Genomic DNA, 23,097 nt, shown 5'->3' on the forward strand with positions numbered 1-23,097 from the left:
ACACACACTGCAATAACCTTCATTTGAAATTTATGCCCAGTATGTTTCTGTCCGAAATCATACTGCTCTTCAGTGTCTCCCTCCTAAAGAAAAAAAAAAAAACTTTCATCAATAAGAAATGTAAGAAATATTGCCACTTCACCTCCTCGTGGCTTCTCACATCTAACAAAAAAATATCTACAGTAATTTTTTCTTATTTTCTCTTCTCTATTTCATGCGCATGTTTCCAATGACATCTTTAAAGCTAAACACTTCTCTCATACTTTTGCTGACAACCTTACGCTGGATGATTCAGGGGTAGTTGTTCCTCTTCTTCCTCCCCTGTCTATTTTTACCTGTTATATGAATTTTTTTTTTAACGATGTTTTCTATGTCCTCTCTGGCCTTTATTCCCGGAAGGCTTATGGTCCTGATTGAATAATTCCTATCGTTCTCGGCAATTGCTTTCCTGCTCGCTCCTTGCCTCGTCAAGCTTTTCCGTCTCTGTCTGTCAACATCCACCTTTCCTTCTTGCTGGAACTTTGTCTACATTTAGCTTGTTCCTGAAAAGAGTGACAGCGCCAGTTCTTTAAACCTTTAGCTTTGGTTTTTTATCCTTATAAAGCTTTTCAGTCTATCCCCAACAATTTGACTCAGTCTTCTGAAATACGAGCAAGATGAGAGAGAAGAAAAATGAGACAGTGTGTGTGTGTGTGTGTGTGTGTGTGTGTGTGTGTGTGTGTGTGTGTGTGTGTGTCAGTCTTCCTATGTCAGGGTAGCTGGGCCGTGGGAGTTCCCTTCATATCGCTTCTAATGATGGAACAACCAGGAACACCACCATCACCAAGGCACGATCCTGGTTGACTCATTTTACACGGAACAATATAGTTCCCAGATTTTCGTCATCAGGAAACGCCTGAAATCTTTGATAAACACACCTGCTCCTCGACAACACATCATAACCATCATATCTATCTTCCTTATCTGATTTGTCGAGTACATATTATGGCTCATCAACAGATGTTTCTTTCCTAAATTGTGTTCCTTCACCGTACCTCTCTCTGAATCATAAGTGCAACACATCTTACTTCTGCCACCTTGCCTCTTGCCTCACCTGCCGGGCTGAAAATGGTAATCAGGTGACGTAACACCCGCCCAGAGTTTTACTGTCATTGCGGCACGGTACCCAGAGCCCATGACGTCACCACCTCAAGGATGGCTCAGCCAGGGTGACGACAGTAGAGGCTGAGACCAAGGGGAGAAATTATATGTTGAAAGTGTTTCTTTTGTTAGGGAACAATGACTACGAAAACAGAATGGGTAGTAGTAGTAGTAGTAGTAGTAGTAATAGTAGTGGAAGTAGTAGTAGTAGTAGTAGTAGTAGTAGTTGTTGTTGTTGTTGTTGTTGTTGTTGCAAAAATGTAGTAAAAGTAGTTCAGTTGTCAATCAATCTGCCTGCCTTCCTGCCCGCCTTTCAGGTTGTCAGTCTCAAATCAAGGTCACCTCACAGACTTCCCAGGCAGATTCTTGACCTTTCGCAACAGTTTATCATGAAGATTTTCAGCAACTCATGCTGTGTTTCATATAATTCAGAAAGAGATCTATGAACCGAATGCCAGGGTAAACAAAAAAGTACGATATGAATATTGGGAATCGGGGCGGTGCGACTGAAAAAGATGGGTTAAGATTTTCATAACCAATGTTTCATCTAGATTATCTTACGTGGATCTGATTTGCTGCAAAGAATTTTCTTGTATCCAAGTAGAAATGTTTTCGAGGGAGACTATGATCTTCTGAACTTATCTCGTGTAGCAAAAACAGAAAACCACTGAAAGAATGCAAGCACTGAACTGAAAGGCAAGCGGCATTTCTAGGGCCTGGGGACTGGCGGGTACTGATGGAGAAATGATAACGTGTGAAAAGATATATGATAAGAAGGTTGTTAACAAATATTATCGACGAATGCACTCCTATAATAAAAATTGCGACGATAATAATGATGACAACAGTAGTAGTAGTAGTAGTAGTAGTAGTAGTAGTAACAAAAACACCAACTACAAAGATCACCACTACCAACAGCAGTACCACCATCACCATCACCACTACCACCACCACCAACAACAACAACAACAACAACATCAACAACAACAACGAAAACAACGAAAACGAGCACGAAGCCGCAACGCAATTCCAAAAGTCGCTGCGCCACCATCACCAACATTCAGGCGCAGACAAAAACGTGCAAGAAGACTCACAAGAAACTGTTCCCCTCCAGCCAGCGACAATAACACGAGCAATATTGCACCAGAAAGTAGGCGAGACAAAGAACGCTCAGATCATGTCCAAATATAGGTAAGTGAGGGATGAGGAGGAGGAGGAGGAGGAGGAGGAGGAGGAAGAGGAGGAGAAGAAGAATGAAGAGGAAGACGAAGGGGAGGAAGAGGAGAATGAGGAAGACGAAGAAGAGGAAGAGGAGGAGGAGGACGAAGAGGACGAAGAGGAGAGTGAGGAAGATGAAGAGGAGGAGGAGGAGGAGGAGGACGAAGGAGAGAAAAGGAAGGGGCAGGAGGAGGAGGAGGATGGAAATGAGGAGTACGAAGAGTAGGAAAGGAGGAGAATGAAGAGGAGGAGGAGGAAAATGAAGAGTGTGATGAAAATAAGGAAGACGAAGAAGGAGAGTAAAGGAGGAAGATGAGGATGAGAATGAGGAGGACGAGGAGGAGGAAAGGAAGGGAGGGGGACAAGAGGTGGAATATGCTGCAGGTATTTCCCCCGTATGCAGATGAGGACCAGGAGGAGCGATATTATCTGACAGAGAGAGCAATTCGTCGGCCCTTGAAAGAGACTCGGCCCACAACGAGTGCCCGGGGCGAGGCTCACACCTCAGCCTGGGCGTGTCTCGTGTGTGCCAGCTCTTGAAATGCACACACACACACACAAACACACACACACACACACACACACACACACACACACACACACACACACACACACACACACACACACACAGTCTCAGAAATTGTTTCATTTCCCTTTTTAGGTGTGTGTGTGTGTGTGTGTGTGTGTGTGTGTGTGTGTGTGTGTGTGTGTGTGTGTGTGTGTGTGTGTGTGTGTGTGTGTGAGAGAGAGAGAGAGAGAGAGAGAGAGAGAGAGAGAGAGAGAGAGAGAGAGAGAGAGAGAGAGAGAGAGAGAGAGAGAGAGAGAGAGAGAGAGAGAGAGAGAGAGAGAGAGAGAGAGAGAGAGAGAGAGAGAGAGAGAGAGAGAGAGAATATTCTATAGAAATCCACAAAATAATCACAATTAATTTAGCTTTCCCTGCCTCGCACAGCGCCGGGTGGAGGGTGAGAGGTCAAGGCAACAGGTTACAGGTGAACAATCTCGGAACAAAATCATTGTCTCGCTGCAACCTTTCTGGCGGAGCCTCCAAGCCTGCACTGCTCCAGGCACGGAAAAAAAAAAAAAAAAAAAAAGGAAAAGAAAGAAAAAAAAAAAAATCTTGGCCTTGGCCGCGACTGCACGTGCTTGTGTGTGTGCGCGTGTGTATTTTGTGTATGTTTGGCTCCACTTAGTTAACAGCTACACGAATAATATTACATGTTTGAATATTGTTTAGTTAATTTTATTGTATTTTCTTACCTAAAATACAAAATACTTACTTTTCTTACCACTCTTAAGAATGGTTACTGTAGACGTGAATATGCTGTAAAAATACTTTGCAACAAACAATGCTGTTAAGGAAATTAGATTCCTTGTCTGGTTATTTCACCGACTCCAATCCCTCACCACTGCCCGCCACGCACCGCGGCCCCTCAGCGTCATTGTTCTCTCCGCGGCGTTGTCGTTCTCACATTTCCATTACAGATCATCACTAGGTCTCAACCCTACTAGGTATACTGCATGAGAAAAAAAAAAAAACCTTTTTGTGTTACACTGTTTCTTCCATCCTTTGAGTTTCTCTCCCTCTCTCATTGTAGTCCTTGCCTTCCTTAAACAGGATTACTCAACTTCACAGTATTATTCTTCTCTCACATCCTAACTCTCCAGCCCTGCCCTTGCCCTCCATGGTTCGCTCAGGCTCCCACGGCCGCTGGGGGAGGGGCCGCGCTGACGATACATCTCCCGTGACGTCAGCGGTGACTTGATGGATAGAGTTTTAATTGGAGAGATGTTGGGCGCTCGGGGTGGGCACGCTCGCGGGATAATTGAGGGTAAACACAATGCATACAGGTGTTTCTGTCAGCGGGCCGCAGCCTCCGCCCCCCGGGACACCAAGGGCGAGGCGGAGAGCGCTGCGCCTACCGTGCCATTAGTAGAGCAAGGTGAACGCCTCGTGCATTACCAAATCGTTAACTACTTAATTGTAACACTTGAAGAATTTGCCTAAGGAAGCTGAGAAGTTAAGTGAAAATTTCTGAACAGTTATACACACACACACACACACACACACACACACACACACACTTAGGCACTTCACCAATCACTTCCGCGAACTGTAAATTTCTCCATAGATGAAGTATGATTTCGCTTGTGGATTTATGTTAGCTACAAATTTTATGAAAAAAAAAAAAAAAAATCATAAAAATAATCACTCGTATGTACTAGTAACATACTGATATACAAAACATGAGATAAAAAAATTAAACCAAGGTTTATGAGCTTTAGGATTAGAGAAAGTGTGGGGAATGTATGCTACAGATGGCTGTCTGGCACAGACAGCCATCTCCGTAACGTGCTCTGCAAAAATGGAGAGATCTCTTACACGGAAGTAATAATTGTTCCACAGAGAATTATAATTGGAATGGTATCTTAAGCTTTCCCACTTAGCAGAAATGTAGAGGCAAAAGCACTTCCACTTCAGTGGTTCCAAAGTCGACACTGGGGTCATGGAACAAAATGCGAAAAAAAAAAAAAAAAAAAAAAAAAAAAAAAAAAATATATATATATATATATATATATATATATATATATATATATATATATATATATATATATATATATATATATATATATATATATATATATATATATATATATATATATATATATATATATATATATATATATATATATATAATAGGGATAAACGACTGAAGAAAACTGTTCGACGGAATTAGCTAAATAGTTAAGAATTTAAGATTGGGTCAAAGATGTTGCCCACATTTCCAAGGTGGAAATGAATGACATCCCAAGTGTGCAAAGATCGCTTTAATATTTCTTGACATCAGATGCGGCCTTTTAGACTTTTCCCAAATTCCTCTTCACAGAAAACACTACCTCATCTTCGCTCTCCTCCTCTATTATATTTATTTAACCATGAAAAGTATATAACACGTAATATCTTTAACATATCAAATGATGCAGCAAGGAGCGTAATTCCAGAATGTGGTGACAGTAAAGTATACAGTATCTGTATACAAAATAGAGAGATTACAATAAGTGGTAGTTCCGGCAGATCATTATCTTCATACTCACTCTTTATTTATTATTCATTTATCATTCTTTTTTTTTTCACGGGAAAACGCCTTTATTGTACAGTGTCACGATAACAAGGATGAAAATGCACGAGACAGAATTCAGATTTTCACCTTTACTCATTATGTTCGATTTCTCAAAGTTAGCAAGGGTGACTCCTTCAAGACACAAAGTCTACAACGACGGGTTTCCTTGTCTTGCTTTTTATAGAGGTACAAATAAAATTTGTTTTGTTCTCATCCATAATCTGGCATATCTAAATAAATACTGCCCGTTCCAGCGTTCATTTTTCACCTGAAGGTTTCGTAAAGTGAGAGCCTTGAATAAAAGTGACAGCAACAGCAGCAGCAGCAACAATAAATATTTTGAATAATCTGCCTTCACACTGCAAGCCGAGAAGTACGAGATGTAACCTGAGGGAATGTGACTTTTTAGCCCCACACCCTCGCCAAGACGCCCCTGGCCAGTGTGGCGTGTGTAATGCGGCCGAAACCCTACTGACCACGGGAGAGGCTTTTGTGTTGTTGTGGAATCATCTAAAAGCTGATGATCCTGAGTCCTGAAACTAATATGGATGTAAGTACTGAGCTCTTTTCTGACTTCCGCTTCTGTTGCAGCGCCATTATACAAACACTCAGGAAGCCTCTCATGTGTTGCTGTTGAGAAGATTGAAAGGCCTGATCCGACATGAAGTACCATTCCCGCGTTTTCAATATATCAACATTTTCTAAAGCATTCTCTCGTTTTATATCTTGAACAGAAGCATATACTATGATGTTTATATTTCTAGTATGGTAATGTCACTTACGGTTATAGTTGCTAACTGGGTTGTAGTATTAAAAAGAATGTAATTCCTTTCAAGCAGTTTTCGTTATCTTACCCCTGCGCTTAACAACCTCGCAGTCTGTAGTTTTAAGGTCTCTTGTTGTTGGCATAACATCAGCTCTATTTGCTTATTTTAGACTTTTCTTTCCTAAAGGTTCGTTTCATCATATTTTAATCTAAAAATGTATCCCTTATTGTGTAAATATTGGTAAGACTGGTTCAAATATAATGCTCGTTCTACCTTAGACAAAAGCTAGTTCATATTATTACAATCTCTCAACAAATGACTAATCTTTCAAATATATTTGTATTTTTAATACACGAGAACGTTTCACTTGTTATAAAATTGTTTGAGACTATATAAGTATGGAAGTACGCTAGACTTGATGAGTGAGGGATGAAAAATAAAGTAGATTTCTAGGTCGGTGAAAGTGGTCCTCTACACGTATCCTAACTCTGACATCTGATCGCCTATTAGTATGCATGAGGAGGATGTATAAAATTACACCTATTTATAACATAATAATACAGCCAGATGTATGCAATATAGCTTTTATTTTGTTAAGACTCATGGATATCTTCCAGGACTCACAGTTGGGAAGCGGTCCGTCGTCCGATTGCAAATGAGATTTGGGCGAAATATTCTAAACCTCAGGCCAAAATTCGATTTTCGAATTCAAAACTTAAACAAACAGCCGCACTGACATTAACAAAAACAAACAAATCTTGAACTCGTTTCTTTCGGTTCTGAAACGAAATTTTGATTTACGTCCTCTCATTCTATATATACTATTCCAAATAAAAACCGTCATTTTGTCAGTAACTTTTACATTTTTATACAGTGAAAGGAAAAAAAGGATGCAGGGCAACGTGAATTAAGTATTTAAATGAATAAAAAGTACAATGCAATAAAAACGGTTCTCACAGTGAGGTGATGAGCAGGCGGGACTCGCATTAGTGTGTCCAAAAAATGGGATGGACATGAACTGGTTCCCAGCTAGAATAGAGGATAATGAAAACAATAACAAAAATAAAATAATACGTGTGTCCTAATCCGAAAGGAAGCGTTAAGTTGAATGTGTGGACGACAGACTGGACTGTGTAGGTCGTGTCACTTTTGTCAGTCACCGGATTTCTGTCATTATTTAGCTCCATGGTTTTACTGCGCGGGTGTGAAGACTGGATCACTGTTTGAACTCCACTGTGCGTGTGACCTGTCATGGAGGATAGTTTTCAATGACTACTCCATTAAACTTGGTAAAACTTACATATCTATCTATTTACCTGTCAATTTATCTATCCATTTATCAACTCAGACTTTCTTACTAATCCGAGCCCTGAAACTTACTAGGAAAATGTCATAAATAATAATAATAATAATAATAATAATAATAATAATAATAATAATAATAATAATAATAATAACAATAATAAAATGAGATACGATGTCTACGGGGGAAGAGAAAGGATGAAGCACGAGCTGACAGACAATACACTAAGTAATTGTATGCATAAAGGAAGATGAAGAAAAAAAATGTATGTATGTATGGGAGGGGAAAATAAGGATACAGAACCTGGGAGCGACTGGCACATTACCGCGATTCATGGCGAGATTTTAGGAAGGGCCCTCCTCACCACACCACCTGGAAATGAAGAATGATATATACACGTACAGAATAGACAAATAAAAGCTATTTATCACACCTACCTCTATCTACATACCTCTCTACCTACCTACCTATCTGCTTCTCCCCTAAACACAGACACACACACACACACACACACACACACACACTTTGATGTTTCTGGGTATAGGGAACTTCATCTTCAGAACGACTCCATAAGAACACCGAGACACTACATCAGTAAGACAGGCTGGGTTGCTGGCAGCTTTCAGGTATCTGATCGCTAGTTGCTTGACAAAAAGTACAAAAAATAATCTAAGCCCTACGTTAAAGTTCCTCTAGAGCACATAAACACTTTATATATAAAATAAGATACATATTTTTTAAAAAGCTCATTACATTTGTCTTACGTTGCGAGAAATTTATGGGAAATGTATTCATAAAACCATCCATGTAAACCTCTTGGTACCGTAAGTCTAACAACTCAATGTTTTTAAAAATAATGTTGATTTATCCAGTCAACATTTTTGTCATAATGTTCATATATACTGTATACTACAACAATATCAAAGAAAATGCAGTGAGTGTCATGAGGAAAGTTTAGTAAAAATCTAACTTAAATTACAGCTGAGATTATAGCTGCCTTAATACAGATTTACAATGTTGCTCTTTATAATATTGCGTGTGTTGTACGGGAGTTTTATTTTTAAACCGGTTGTGTCTTGTTTTTTTTCTTTTTATATTTCTTCGTCGCCGTCGTCTTCATTTTTCTTCATCATTGCTTCTTCTTCTTCTTCTTCTTCTTCTTCTTCTTCTTCTTCTTCTTCTTCTACCTCTTCTTCTTCGTCGTCGTCCTCCTCCTTCTCCTCTTTCCTCTTGTTCCTCCTCCTCCTCCTCATCATCATCCTATTACTACTACTACTACTACTACTACTACTACTACTACTACTACTACTACTACTACTACTACTACTACTACTTTTACTACTACTACAATTATTGCCATATTTCAAGTACCAGTACCATAGCAGTAGCAGAAGCAGCAGAAACAGTAGTAGCAATACCAAGAACAGCAAGAACAACAGCTGTATCAATAGCAGTAGTAGTGTCGGGTACAGTCGCCGTGGTGGTGGTGGTGGTGGTGGTCATTGTTATTGTTGTTGTTGATGTCGTTAAGTATCATATCATCGGGAAGTGGTGATGGTTGTATATGATTATTACAGACACCGTTATCATTTGTGGCATTAGTAGATATTGCGGTGCATGTTTTATTTCCATTGTCTTCCTTTGATGTTGAAAATTACAATCCTAATTAATAATGGAACTTTAAGTATTGGAAAGGATGTCTTATTACAAGCTATGAGGGGAGGTATTTACTACTCTGAACTGCAAATTTACTTTTTTTTTTCTCGCTCCACCGTAATGTGTTTATAAAAGTGTGTGTGTGTGTATGTGTGTGTGTGTGTGTGTGTATGTGTGTGTGAATGTTCGCGCGTGCAACGACCCCTCGAAAGTTCCGTATATACAAGACGACCAACAGCAGCATCATAAATAAACGAATTATGGAAAGGGGTGAGGGTGTGTACTCAGACACGTGGGGTCAACACTCGGCGGGCGGAAGGTGGCCTGGCGGGGCGGCTGCTGCCCACCCCGCCCTGGAGACACACACACACACACACACACGACTATAATGAGAGAGAGAGAGAGAGAGAGAGAGAGAGAGAGAGAGAGAGAGAGAGAGAGAGAGAGAGAGAGAGAGAGAGAGAGTAAACGATAGAGGTAGACGACGCAAAAAAAAAAAAAAAAATAGGAGGAATACAAAAGAAAACGTAGGAACCTAACAACAACAGACGTCTTGGCTCTTGCAAAGATGTTTGGTAACTACTACTAACTAGCTACAGGGTAGAGAGACAGCACAGTACAGGAGACGGCTCCTCCCAACCAACCACTCCCTCCAGCTTGCTCTGACATGGAGATGGTTGGGAAAAGTACCAAGCAGTATGGAAAACCTGACATGGAATTTTCATAGGGAAAGATGAAGGGAATTTATACAATTCACCCTTTGGTGAACTCTGTACCCTGTCTGAAAATGAACACAGATAATAAAATCGCTCTGTAAAACAAATGAATAATTTTAGTAAATACAGGTATTATAATTTTGTGCAATTATTCGGACAAGAAGAGAGCTTGTTGTGGATTACATTTTAAGTATTTGTCTACTTTATTTTCAAATTATTCATTTGAATGACTTTTTACGATTTTTGAACTTAGTTTATTCCAGATATTAACGACGCGATTAAAGAAGAAATGCTTCACCTCGAAGGACTTAAATCATTTGGGTGTAATCTTGCAACCTTTATTTCTTGTCAGGTTAGAATGATCAATGATGAAATATTTATTAGCGTCAAAGTTGTTATATCCTTTAAAATAAAATTGAACGCTACAATTAGGTCTCCTCTTATCCTGCGTTCTGTTAGGATAAATTGGTTCAGTTCCTCCAGCAGGAGGAGGAAGAGGAGGAGGAGGAAGAGGAGGAGAAGGAAGAGGAGGAGGAGGAGGAGGAAGAGGAGGAGGAGGAGGAGGAAGAAGAAAAGGAGGAAGAGGAGGAGGAGGAGGAGGAGGAAGAGGAAAAAAAGGAGGAGGAGGAGGAGGAGGAGGAGGAGGAGGAGGAGGAGGAAGCCAGTTTCACCAGTATTTGTCTCCAGGAACAATTTTCATGCGCTCCACTGTATGCAAAGTTTTATTTAATATATATTACTCAATATTATTATGTTATTTTCACTGGATTGATGAGAGAGAGAGAGAGAGAGAGAGAGGCAGGGTAAGGCCGGGTAGGGTAGGGAGGAAGGGAATTGTGCCCGAGTCGACCTTCAAGTTGGTAATAAAACCAGAGGCTAAATATGGAAATATTGGCTTGGTAGGGTTTGCACCGCCTCAATGGTCTTCTAATTATCATAACAAAAAGTTCTCATTACGAGGGCCGTCAGGAGGCAGTGCGCGCATGAGGTATGGGAGGCGAGGGGCGCGTGACTGGCCGCCCAATGCCCCGCCAGCCTGAGCACCACCTCGCTCCGGCTGCTGCTCCCTAACTGGGCCGCGCTCTCCCCCCCTCCACCCCCCCTAATGGACTTCAATACTTCTCCCAGTATTTGCTTAGGTAAGGCGAGATGATTTGTGTTCACCGGTAAATGAGTGCGTGGTTTGTGTGTGTTTGTGTGTGTGTGTGTGTGTGTGTGTGTGTGTGTGTGTGTGTGTGTGTGTGTGTGTGTGTGTGTGTGTGTTTTGCTAATTTTCTTCCTCTTCCTCCTCCTCAGCCTTATCACCCAGAAAATTAACAATAACAGCAACTACTACTACTACTACTACTACTACTACTACTACCACTACCACTACTACTACTACTACTATTACGAAAAATATTACTGGTGCTGCTACAACTCGCGTTACAACTTTTTTTTTTTTATGTAGGAAGGACACTGGCCAAGGGCAACAAAAATCCAATAAAAAAAATGCCCACTAAAATGCCAGTGCCATAAAAGGGTCAAAGCAGTAGTCAAAAATTGATGAATAAGTGTCTTGAAACCTCCCTCTTGAAGGAATTCAAGTAATAGGAAAGTGGAAATACGAGTACAAAAGCAGGCAGGGAGTTCCAGAGTTTACCAGAGAAAAGGATGAATGACTGAGAATACTGGTTAACTCTTGCATTAGAGAGGTGGACAGAATAGGGATGAGAGAAAGAAGAAAGTCTTGTGCAGCGAGGCCGCGGGAGGAGGGGACACATGCAGTTAGCAAGATCAGAAGAGTAGTTAGCATGAAAATAGCGGTAGAAGACAGCTGGAGATACAACATTGCGGCGATGAGAGAGAAGCTGAAGACAGTCAGTTAGAGGAGAGGAGTTGATGAGACGAAAAGCTTTTGATTCCACCCTGTCTAGAAGAGCAGTATGAGTGGAATTCCCCCGGACATGTGAAGCATACTCCATACATGGAGGGATAAAGCCCTTGTACAGAGTTAGCAGCTGGGGGGGTGAGAAAACTGGCGGAGACGTCTCATGAACAACTATTAAAACTGCCGATGTTAGTGCTACTGCCGGTGGTGTTGGTGTTAGTAATGTTGTCATAGGTACTACTTCTGTTTCTTTCAGGCATTGCTCTCCTCCAGTGAGCGGTAATGTAGAAGTACGCGGGTGAAGCAAACTTTAGAAGGAATATTGTAGCTCTCTCTCTCTCTCTCTCTCTCTCTCTCTCTCTCTCTCTCTCTCTCTCTCTCTCTCTCTCTCTCTCTCTCTCTCTCTCTCTCTCTCTCTCTCTCTCTAGCAATTCCTTCGTCTTAAGCAGCACACTCAGCCTGGGAGATGATAAGTGATGCAATGTTGAGGAATGTATAAACTAAATACACAGACGGAGATAAACCAACCAACCAACAGACACAGACTTGCACACACACACATACACACACACACACACACACACACACACACACAGGCAAAAGAAGTAGACATGCAGCCAAACAGACAAACAAACAAACAAACAAACAAACAAACAAACAAACACACACACACACACACACACACACACACACACACACACACACACACACACACACACACACACACACACACACACACACACACACACACACACACAATGATCACAACAAAAGAGAAGTTAAAATCCATTACCAACATCAGCTGGAAACACTTACAAAGGTGACCCTACGCACCACTATGAACTATTCTGGATTCCATACTTGGAACGAGCGCAACGAGACGACAATATGAGAACAGCGCGGCCATCCAGCTCCTGAAGAGGCGAAGCGATTTACAATGGCAGCGGTGGTGATGGTGGTGGCGGTAGCAGGAATTAGATGAACGTGTATGGTGTGAGAGGAAAGCTAAGAGGAAGGAAGATAAACTACGTAACTTCACCACTGACGTCCGGCCGCGAAGATTTAGGTCTGGTGGAGATTTATAGCGTGTGAGGGATGCAGGCGATATCACCGGCTGCAGAAATGGAGTAAGGGGATGAGAGGCTTTAGTAAGTATTTTATCTCCGCCCTGACACTGAAGGCTAATGAACTGTGGTGAAATTTGAAGTCGTGTTTTGTGTTGTGTTGTGTTGTGTGTGTGTGTGTGTGTGTGTGTGTGTGTGTGTGTGTGTGTGTGTGTGTGTGTGTGTGTGTGTGTTAGTTCTGTATTAGGTAATCATTAAATGGTAAGGGAAGAAAATAATCACTTGGGCTCTTCGTTGCAGCCAAGACTCCATTGAGACTGCCTAGTGTTGAGTGGCGGGGGCTGTCAGTGGTTTACTCTCATTGAAGTCGTGTTAAGAGGCAGCGGAAAATAAATAAATAAATAAATAACCACGTCTCAGTAGTATTAATTCTACTCCTCGGCAACAAGACCGTAAGGCAACTCCCTCACATTCCACCTCCCTTGAAAAGAAAGAAAAAAGATAAAAAGAAAAGACGATATAACAAAAAAAAAAAAAGAAAAGAAAAGAAAAACTTCCACATCTACGTTATTCGACCTACGCCTTGCGGGAATTAGAAAAACAAACGGGGACTTGAGCTCATTTGTCTGGCCATAAATCTAGCTTGTCGCTGGCCGATCTTTACCCGAACGCAGGTAGGAGGGTAGGAGGGCAGGTGAGTAGGTAGCAGCCAGGTCTCAGCGCTGGCCCGGCCGGCCCTGGGTAGCGCTGCCCCAGGCACCTTGATGCTTGCCCCACACCCTCCTCACCCCCACACCCAGACCCTCTGTCCGTTCTTTTCTATGTATCAACACACCCACCCACCCAGCCACCAACCCACCCCAACACACACACACACACACACACACACACACACACAGGCAAGATATATTATGTAATCAAAGATAATCTACAAAAGTTGTGAGGTATGTGGAGGTGTGTCAGAAGATAGATGGATTGTTGACACAATACGAACATTCTTGCACACATACAAACGTTATAGTATATGGATATATCTACATAAACAGAGACAGACAACCAAGAAAAACAGACAGGACTCAGACAGACAAAAAGACGGACACACACACACACACACACACACACACAGGTGTAGCAGAGGGTAAGACACGCGAGCGGGGGATTTGTCCCCTGCCAAACATTCACGGACGGTGATAGATAGTTTGCCAGAAAACCACCAAATTATTTCACAGTGGATCAACAATATTTTGCTGGGGACGGACGGAAGGTGGTAGTTGAGTCGATAACATTATTTTATTGTTATTTATAACACTGCTGCTGCTGCTGCTACTGCTGCTGCTGATGATGCTACTACTTCTACTACGACTACTGTCACTATTACCTACCACTACCAACTACTACTACTAACACCACAACCACCACCACTTACGTGTATTACTACTGCGTATTTCACCAACACTACATTACCATCGTTTATAACTTTTTTTTCTCCATCTGTGCCGAAGTGGCATCAAGGACCGAGCGCGGCGGTAGCTGTGGCCCCACAGGATGTGTAGATACAGGTGTGGAGCTTTGCTTAGCCAGCGGGAGTTCCTCGTGTACTTCCTTGCAGTAGTACGATCTCTTGTTTTACCAGATGGCTCGGCTACTTGTGTTTCTAGAAGTACGCGTATCAACTGAGACGCTTTGTTGTCTCCTTGTTGCCTTCCCGTGCCTCATCCGCTGGCTGCTGCAGTGGAGGTGAAGGATGGCACGCTGGTGATTTCTGACCAGTCCACCAGTAGCGGAGTGGTTTGGGCGTGGTCTTCCTGTCTACCAAGGTCATTGCTCATTGTTATTATTCTTGTAAACAATCACACTGCCTCTTACTACTTTCAAATACTACTTCTACAACTGCTACTACTACTACTGCTACTACTACTTACTGGTACTACTATTGCTGCTACTGTTACTTACTGCCGCTACGTCTACTAGCTACTTCTACTACTACTACTACTGCTACAACAACAACAACAACTACTACTACTACTACTACTACTACTACTACTACTACTACTACTACAACAATAACTACTACTACCACTACAGCTACAACAACAACAACTACTACTACTACAACAACAACTACTACTACTACTACAGCTACAACAACAACAACAACAACTACTACTACTACTACTACTACTACTACTACTACTACTACTACAACAACTACTACTACTACTACTACTACAACTACTACTACTACTACAACTACTACTACAACAACAACTACTGCTACTACTACTACTACTACTACTACTACTACTACTACTACTACTACTACTACTACTACTACTACTACTACAATAACTACTACTACTACTACTACTACTACTACTACTACTACTACTACTACTACTACTACTACTAGTTACTAAGTTGCTACAACTACCATTGCAATTGCTGCTGCTGTTTCTGTTGTTGTTCTATTACTTCTACTACTACTGCTACTACTACTACTACTACTACTACTACTACTACTACTACTACTACTACTACTACCACCACCACCACTATTACTACTAACTACTATGTCCGACTAATTCCACTACTGTTGCAACTATTGTTCTTGATAATGAAACCACTGTTATGTAATATTACTTTTAAAACTGTAGTAAGGATAATTATTATGAATGTAGATATAAATGTAAATAATAATAATAATAATAATAATAATAATAATAATAATAATAATAATAATAATAATAATAATGATAATAATAGCAATAACTGTAATAATAATAACACCAATAATAATACTCCTTGTCAATAATACAACAACATCTGCATTCACTTGGTAATAACCTGCGTGGGCACAAAGAATAATGACTGCTGTAATGCACCTTTGTATACATTACGCAAAATTTGTACGTATCATCTACCCATTCCATTCATCGCATTCTCAGAACCAGTATTGAAGTTAGCAAAGGACTGTCAGCTGCTGGTTTGGCATTTATCAGAAAAGAAAAAAAAAATTGCATGTATTAAAGGAAACAGTTTATAGTTACTCGTCATTTTATACTCCTTCACAATGTGCTTGACATTTGTACTGCAAGATTTATGGCAAGAGAGAGTACTTGTGCCGGTTCTCTTTATCTACTCCAAGGATCAGCAGCTACAAGGGCCAGCCTCGTCAACACCTGCTATGAGAGGTGTCCTGAATGCCACTGCAGGATTTGCTTGACATTACGATATTTTTTTTTATTTATTTATACGTTATCATTGCCTAATCGCTTCTAATTTCACAGCCGCGTGGGTCCTCATGACTGACAGATGCGGCACTGTAATAATCAGGCAGCAATGCGTCAGGGTCACTGAGGGGGAATAACTTCACACCAGCACTCATTCACTCTGGATTATAAATGGAATTCCAACGCTTCTGATAACATGAATGATGTGAAGCACACACACCAATTTGGAAACAAATAATCACAACGGACTTATTCTTTGTCGAGTTACAGTATATTGATTTATGCCGTGTGCAACATTTACTCATTCTCCTCCGGCCAAATAATATAAGTAGATGAATACAACAATTAATATAAAGAAAAATAAACAATAAGAAACAGTAAATAAACGAAACAGAAAGGTGGCATGCTGGAACTGGTGGACACCGTTCCAGACAGAATGATAGCTTCTGGCTTTTTGCCAAGTAATGACCCCCCCCAAAAAAAAAAAAAAAAAAACTGCTCGCCTCCCTCACTCTGCCCCTCACCCACCCCGCTCTTCGCTTCATCGCCGCCATTAACAAACATACTTTTTTTACTATGGAGACAAACAGTAAATGTAAATTACTACAGTAAATGTGACGCAAGAAAGAGCGTATTTGTACAACGCGAATCAAAGGAATTACAGCGAGTAATAAATAATAAAGGTATGTATGTAAAAACTTGTGTGCACCAGTATAATGGTGAGGCATCATGGGAGTGTGAAAGATGGTTATCATCCGTCACGAGGCGGCGTGCAAGGCCACCACGCCACCACCTGCTGCCTCAGGACTGCACTCATTTTTTGGACGTAATATATATACAGTGTATATACACCGTGTGTGTGTGTGTGTGTGTGTGTGTGTGTGTGTGTGTGTGTATGTATATATACGAGTATATATATATATATATATATATATATATATATATATATATATATATATATATATATATATATATATATATATATATATATATATATATATATATATATATATATATATATATATATATATATATATATATATATATATAAACTATCCTTCACACTTTCCGTGATGCATCAACATTATATACACAAGTTTTTACATAACCTTGTGTTAATTTTTCGTAATGTACACGTTTTCCTTCAGCAAGTTGGTGATCATCCTGATATGACGGTGAGGTGATGGCTCGAAGGTGAAGATCAAGGCAGACTAACAGAGGCTGGACGAGGTGAGGGCAAGGGAGATGCTTCTGCCTCTTTACTTTTCTATCCTGCTCTCTGAATATTAGGGAAGTCTTTTGAAGCATGTAATCTTGTTATAAACCAACGAACATTCTGCTGCATTCTGTTCATGTGCGTTTGTTTCTGTCTTGTAAATAAAGATGTGATGTGAAAGTTTGAGTGAACACGAACATGCATACGTGTACCTCATCTCTTAATGTTTATCTTGATAGATTGCTGCAACGATTCCTGTTTTGTCTTGTGCTGGGCTTTCTGCTGAGAACAATGATCTAATTATATTTGTCAGAGTGAGGCACTGGCAGGCTGAGGGAATGTGATAAAAACGTGAGAATAAGAAATGGAAACTGTAACTGACACACTCAACCCTCCATCTCCACACGGAGACTGAGAACCACAACCGTGCTGCCAAACAAAGATGGAAACCTCAAGCACGTGCAACGCTTCACATACGTTCCACTACTGACGACCTCGACGTCTCAACACTGCTGCTGCAAGAACTGGCCGCCACCACACAGCAGCACCTCTCTGTCCTTCCTGCAAGCACCATAACGTCAGCACCTCGGAGCCAGTTGAGTTATGCCTGGTAAGCCACATGAGAGGAACAAGGGGGGGAGGGTCACAGTCATCATTACCACCACCACCATCACCACCACCACCACCACCACCTCGACCACCACCATGCATTACTACCATCACTCCCAACACTACAACAACAACTACTACTACTACTACTACCATCTATGCCATCTTCACACCTACCTCTCTCTACCTTCCACTCCCATATTCAATATCATCTACGCTACCACTTCTGCTTATATCTTTCCGCGGCTCCTGCTTTCACAAACCACTATAAACACCAACAGATTTTTTACCTATACAATTAAAGAATACGAATAGTTTTTTACAGACTGTGTTGGTATTTGATTGTATAGAAGAGGAGAAAAATGATGAGAACAAGGATGGAGAGTAGAAGGAGAAGGAAGAGTTGAAGGAGGAGGAGGAAGAGGCTGGCTGAGAGATGGTAGAGGAAGAAGAACGAGAGGAAGAAGAAAAGAAGGAAGAGGAGGAAGAGAAGGAGTAGGAGGAGGCTGCGAGGAAAAGGAGGAGGAGGAGGAGGAGGAGGAGGAGGAGGAGGAGGAGGAGAGACTGGCCCAGGCGGCGGAGACTCTTCTGCGCTAATAACAGGGTCTGGAAAATCTCAACTGGGAGGGACAGGCGCACCCAGCCCATCACCCTCTTCTCTCTGCCTTGTGCCCGTTCCCACCCTGCTGCGACTCACTCCTCTCCCTCAACCACGCCTGCACTCACAACCACTCACAACCCACCTAAGACACTCGAGTCACATCACCCCTTCCTACGGCTGGGAATAGTTGGTTCTCCTGTTGCTCTTCTGGGTGCCGCGCTGAAGAAGGCGGTGACAGGGGAGCATGTGGTGGTGAGCATTGTGTACAGACGCCCACCACAGTGTATTGCTCACCTGGCGTCGTCAAATGGGACACCTGAGGCCAGTCCGCTCACCCGCTTCCCAGCCTCATCATCCATTTCCCACAAATATTCATCCATTCTCACTCCGTTCCTCCCGCAGCAATTGTTCCCCGAGGCTTGAAATGTGCTGTAAATATTCCCTTGTATCTCCCACACACCCTCCCTTCCTTCCTCCCTCCCTTCCTCCTTCTCTCCCTCTTCTTCTCCGCACTCTGCTGGGGAGGGAAGGAGGGAAGGAGGGAGAGAGGGACGGAGGAAGATTGTGTAAATAACAAAAATAGACAGAAACACAAAACAAAAGTAAATTAAAGGAAATTTAGAAGACAATGAGTGGAAAAATACCATTAGTCTGCGTCTGTGTGTGTGTGTGTGTGTGTGTGTGTGTGTGTGTGTGTGTGTGTGTGTGTGTGTGTGTGTGTGTGTGTGTGTGTCTTTATGGGTGCAATAGTGTTTGAGAGTGTTTGCGTGTGCATGGGAGCGTAGATGGTGAGCATTAAGATGATCGTGGTGATAGTGGCAATGAGAAAGAAGAGACTGAGAAGAAAGACAAGACAAGAACGAAGAGAGGGGGAAAAAAAAAAGTAACAGAACAAGTTATAAGAAATTAAGAAGAAAAGTGGGAGAAGAAGGAAAACATGTCATCGTAACTTTTCGTATCTCTTTCCTTCATTATGTGCAGTATGATTCACTATTCACCCAATCCTCCTTCCTTCTCATCCTCCTCATCCCTCCTTCGTTCTAAGCAGTATGATTCACCCTTTATCCAATCCTCCTTCCTTCTCCTCCTCCTCATGCCTACTCGTACTTTCTAAACAGTATGAATCACTCTTTATCTAATCCTCCTCCTTCCTTTCTTCTCCTCATCTACATCCCTCCTTTCTGAGCACCCTTCATCCGACCCTCCTTCCCTCCTTCCTTTTCCTGAAACTCATCCCTCTTTCCCTTCTTTGTCATCCTCATCCCTCCTTCCCTCCTGTCTAATTCCCCAACTCTCCGTGCGTGATGACATGTGTCGCCGAACGAACTGATGAGGATCTCTCCGGGGTTGTGGGACCACTGCGCTGATCGGAACCTTATCATCACAGCGGTATGCATGCTGCTCCTGCCTCTGCCTCTGCCTCCCTGCGTCCTCACTCGCCAGTCTTCGATGGCGTCATGACAGCTGGGTGTTTGTTTACTTGCTGCGTATTCCTCATGTTCAGATATCATGTAACAGGTATTTATGTTAAGTCACCGAAGTAAAGTTTGTAATATTATGTAATGCCAGTATGGTGTTATGCAGTGTGAACGTTGTGAGCTCATAACAGGTATGCGTTGTGGTGATGGTGAGGTCAGTAAAGGTAAACAAAGTCTATAGAATACGCGAGTGAAAACATCTAGGCTTCAAAAGACCGCCACCGTCATCCGTGGAACCAGACGCGATGAATAACAGGATTTCCCTACACAGGAGAGGGCGACTATTGGTTCAGCATGACTCTGCTCCAGTCTCCCGTCCAGACAGGGGCCTGGACACTCAGACACAGGAATTATTGAAGAATAATGACGCGCGTCGCTTCCATCAACACATCGCCTATTCACCCCACGCCAGGACGCCCCACCCCCGCCTGACGGACGCTCCAGGAAACACGAGTGGAAGGAGATATAATTGATCCTGAGGGGCGTGGAGGCGTGGGGCGGGAAGGGCGTGTGCGTGGGCGTGCGTGTGATGTGTGCGGCGGAAGGGTGAGCCAAGGAACACGATTAATGGCGTACATGCATAAGAAGTGCATAATTTCACGGGGGTATAAGGGTGTTGGGTGTTTTACATGTTGTGGAATTACAAATTGGTGAGGACATGAAACCCTGTAATGGCTGACAGAGTGATGTTAGTGACTTAATCATTGCGGGATGGTTGGCTCTTGTACACTAATTAGATTAAAGAACAGTGGCCAGTATGATTATGTCCTACTGAATCAGGAGAATTCTAGCTATGTGTGCAGTTCAAAGTGACGCAGAATGTTAGTAATTTGTAGAGGTAAATGCATATTCAAAAGGGTCATCAGGACGCCTGGAGGAGAGCACGGCACGGCACGGCACGACAGACTGCTCACTGTAGCACCGAGGGACAGGTTCGTGTGTTAACAGCATATTAATCAACCAATTAGATCTATTAAGCATGATGAATAATGACGTAAGACACAAAGGAAGGAGCACACAGAAGCCATGTACACGTTTAGCTTTGCAACGAAGTCCCGACCGCCCCAGGCTTACAAGTAATTAGCCTGTAACACCCCGCACCACTTTACACACTCAGAACATAATTATGAATACTCCAGCACAACACAACCTCCGAAACTCCAAGACACCACCAGCCACCCCTCTGTGCAGATCAAAGTGCACACATGTCTTGGTAACCTTGTGTGCTGGTGATGAAGAAAAGGGGCACTCGATAACATGTGGGAGTCTAATAAATTGCGATCTTTATGTATACGACTCTGATGAAGAATTATGACAGCCATCAATAGGTGTACTTACTGCGTGGGACATTACTGGAGCTGTTATGTTATAGTAAACACACACACACGCACACGCACACACACACACACACACACACACACACGATCTCTCTCTCTCTCTCTCTCTCTCTCTCTCTCTCTCTCTCTCTCTCTCTCTCTCTCTCTCTCTCTCCTTCATCACTCACAACCTGATAATTACAGATTTCCTCCTTGTCCGTGGTCGCTACAAATGACCTCGATTACCCTGTCAGGCTGCGGCGGGGTCACCTGTGAACTCATTAGCCAATAATTGACCTCAGGTGAGTGATGGGCTTGTCAAGGAGGTCTGGAAAGCATCAGACCGCCTTCGAACACCTTGGGGCTTGTCGGGTCAATTAGGGTCAAATTTTACCTGACGTCACCTGAGTTGTCGAGGTAATCAATGGTGCTCCAGGTGGCGAAACGTGAGGCGCAGTACTGTTATTGTTGTTTACTCGCGGCGGGGCATCGGTCAGAGGGTGGCGGAGGGGGAGAAGGAAGGGTACAAGGGAAGGGGGGAGGCTAGGGACAGGTGTGAGGTGCTGGGACGAGAGGGAAAGCTGCGCCGGAAAGAAAGTACAGTACATTATGCCAACAGTTCGAATATCTGACGTTTTCTTGCAACTTGTCATGATTTATCTTTTTTTATTTATTTATTTATTTTTTTTTCAACAGACTGGTAAGGGAAGTTGGTTGGAAGTTCATGTATTTTTATGTGCAGTCAGTATACTAAATTTCAAGCTTGCATTTTTTTTTCCTTTCTTTCTTTTTTTTTTTTTTTTAACTGATTCTGTGGTAATCATGTGTTGCAGGTTGAACGATTTTTGTAGTGCCTCCTTATTGTCTTATTTATTAATGTGTGTGTGTGTGTGTGTGTGTGTGTGTGTGTGTGTGTGTGTGTGTGTGTGTGTGTGTGTGTGTGTGTGTGTGTGTGTGTGTGTGTTCAAAATCATAATAAACAAGACAAGAGTAAAGAAGAAAGAGAGAGAGAGAGAGAGAGAGAGAGAGAGAGAGAGAGAGAGAGAGAGAGAGAGAGAGAGAGAGAGCCTGGGAGAGGATAATAGGAAGGCTAGTGAAGGCCAGACTCATTCACTCTCCTCAAAGTATTTTTTGTCCCCTCCTCAGTGACAGCTTCCAGTGTCTCGGGTACGTCCCTTACTTCCTCCTCCCTTCTTTCTTCTCCCCACAGTGTTCCTCCTTCCTTCTCCCTTTGTGTTCTTCGTGATATGATTTTCTGGGTTTGTACGTCCGTGTGTCTGTCTGTATCTGTGTGCTTAACTAAAGACTTATTTTCATATTTATATTCTTACTAAATAATTATCTAAATGACTAAAAATCCTCTCTCTCTCTCTCTCTCTCTCTCTCTCTCTCTCTCTCTCTCTCTCTCTCTCTCTCTCTCTCTCTCTCTCTCTCTCTCTGTGGTTTCCTTTATTCTAGCCTCGCCTCAAGTTTGCTTTATTTCTCTCTATCTTATTTTCACTCTGATATTAGCACTCATCTCATTACTTTAATCTTATCTTTGGTTTGTCTTATTTCTCTATATTTCTTCTTACCCCCTAGCATTATCTCTCATCTTTACGTATCTTTACCGCCAATAAATAGATCTTCACATATATAACATTAATTCCTGAGTGTGGCCTTCGCTTGCGTCAGTCCTTCAAGCAGCTGCCTTTTTTCCCCCCGCCTCACGCCTGTTTCCCTCAGCTGTTACTGGGTTGTGGTGGCCGTGCGTGGTATAAGTGTCATGCTAAGATACCAGGGTAGTTATTAACA

The 23,097-nt window shown here is 42.2% G+C and overlaps 1 long non-coding RNA gene across 1 annotated transcript in view; it reads right to left on the minus strand.

The window, feature by feature from the left end:
- Positions 1 to 6,737: 6,737 nt before the first annotated feature.
- Positions 6,738 to 23,097, minus strand: part of LOC135099859 (uncharacterized) — a 78,020-nt gene continuing 61,660 nt past the window's right edge. Inside the window, exons 3-4 of the long non-coding RNA XR_010268403.1 lie at positions 7,851 to 7,919; positions 6,738 to 7,490 (exon numbers count right to left, since the gene is read on the minus strand). This is a non-coding gene — a long non-coding RNA (uncharacterized LOC135099859). The remainder of the gene's footprint in view (positions 7,491 to 7,850; positions 7,920 to 23,097) is intronic.

The sequence above is a fragment of the Scylla paramamosain genome, chromosome 4 (genome assembly GCF_035594125.1).
Source record: "Scylla paramamosain isolate STU-SP2022 chromosome 4, ASM3559412v1, whole genome shotgun sequence".
Taxonomy (NCBI): domain Eukaryota; kingdom Metazoa; phylum Arthropoda; class Malacostraca; order Decapoda; family Portunidae; genus Scylla; species Scylla paramamosain.